This window comes from Myotis brandtii, unplaced genomic scaffold, assembly GCF_000412655.1.
Source record: "Myotis brandtii unplaced genomic scaffold, ASM41265v1 scaffold314, whole genome shotgun sequence".
Taxonomy (NCBI): domain Eukaryota; kingdom Metazoa; phylum Chordata; class Mammalia; order Chiroptera; family Vespertilionidae; genus Myotis; species Myotis brandtii.
In genome coordinates, this window is record NW_005362033.1 from 1540170 (window position 1) to 1542293 (window position 2124).

Here is a 2124-nt window from a genome sequence, read left to right on the forward strand (position 1 = left end):
GGGTGGCATGGGAGCCTGAGACAGTCAACGGGTGAAGGTTTGGGATCACGGATGGGTGCAGCAGGATGCACCATATCTGCGCACTGAAAAGTAACCAAAAGGACCTTATTGCTGCCCCTATGTGGGACGGGGTTGGACATGGCCAGGTTCCAATGTCCACACACTCCCCACTCTGGTCTTCCCCTGCCCAGGGCCCACAGACTCTTCAGAAGATCTTGGCTTGGTAGTTAAAGGCCCAGGCTGCGGACCCAGAAAGGCCTGTGTTCAAATTCCACATCTGTGTGCTGATTAGCTGTGTGGCCTTTTGCAAGTGACCTGGCAGAGGGCTTAAGTACAGTGCCCGGGTCCCAGGTGTCCAGAATTCCCCATTACACAGATCCTGCTGTCCTGGCCTTGCCAAGTCACTACACAACAACCTCCACCTCCCGGCAGGGACTGGTCGGATCCTGTTTACAGATGCAGAAACTGAAGTGCAGACTCAGGGTCAGCAATACCCTCTGCTTAACACACATGACTTCACTTCATCCTCACAACTGCCATGATGTGGGCACTAATGCTATTCCCATTTCACAGACCAGAAGACTGAGGTTCAGAAAGAAAAGTCACTTGCCCAGGGTCATACAGCCTGTCAGGTCAAAATTCAAATCCAGCCCGAGCCGGTTCGGCTCAATGGATAGAGTTGGCCTGTGGACCAAAGGGTCCCGGGTTCTATTCCATTCAAGGGCACATACCGCGGTTGTAGGCTCCTCCCTGGCCCCGGCTGCGCAGGAGGCAACCAATCGATGTTTCTCTCGCATTGATGTTTTTCTGTCTTTCCCTCTCTCTAAAAAAAATCAATGGAAAAATATCCTTGGTGAGGATTAAAAAATAACAAAAACACAAATCCAGAGTCCAGTGCTCTTGCCCTGACAAGCTGTGGGCAGGGACGACACACTGGCTGGAAACAAAATGACCAGAGGGTTGAGGGTGCAGGCAGATGCAGAGGCCAGACGGGAAACCTACGATGCGTTTCATTCCCACGAGAATCCGGTTAGGCTGCAGGAAGACGTGAACCGCGCCTGGAACAGCTTGGGTCCCGGCCCGGAGGCGTGACTGGTATGTCTGCAGACCCGGCAGGTCAGGGCGGCTGGGGCTGTGTTCACGGGAAGGGTCTTCCCCGGAGGCCTGAGCGCCAAGCAGAGCGGACGAACTTCATCCTGGGAGGCCGAGCAGAAGCCACTGCCGTGGGCCGCCCCCGCGCACGCCCAGTCGCCACCCTCTGCTCACTCGGGGCTCCCGGCCGGACCACAGAGCTTCAGACTTCTTAATCGTCTCCGGTAATATAGTCCTGCCTTACCCGCGAGCCTACTCGTCCTCTGGTTTCCTTTTGCCGTTCCCGGAAGAGCGGCCCTCAGACCCAGCTCCAGCTCCAAGCAAGAAGCTAAGCCAATCCCGGAGCGTCCCGCGGCTGCGCACGCACCGAAGCCTCACGTACGTGACTCGGGGAACGTCCGCTACTGGCGGCAGCGGTGGCTGCGAGGGAGAGAGGGGCAGTGAGGCGCCCCGTTAGTGCGTCCAGATTCTGCGAACATCGTGGTTCGGTTTAGAGCTGGAAATTGGTGCCCTTGGCCGGGCAGTTCAGAAGTTTCCTTTAGCGTCTGAGGGCTTTTTTCCCGGTCGGATCCCCATTCAGGCACCTACTCAGACACCCATTCATCTTTCAGGGGTCCTCATAGCCCTCCCTGCCGCTAATTGACGGATACAGTAGCCAAGGCGACCGCCTGATTGACAGGCAGGATTACCAACCAACTTCCGGAAGCTCCCCTCTGGGTCCGCCCGGCGCGTGGCCGGGGGCCCGTGAAAGAAGTGAAAGAACCAAAAGGGACGGTAACCCGACAACCTACTCCTAGGTTGTTGGCGATTTCCCGGAGATTGCGCGCTGGGGGCTGAGGCGTTTTTCGGACAGTCGAACGATGCCGTGACGCAGCATAGCGATAGCGTTGGCAGTGTGAGCGCACCCCTGTGGAGGGAGCCCTTCGGTGTTCTTTGAAAGTGCTCCCTCGGAGTCCTAGCGTGGGGGAGGGGTGGCGGCCGACCAGCGGTTCCCCGTCTGCGCTTGCGCTTGCACCTCTGCTGACCCGGCCC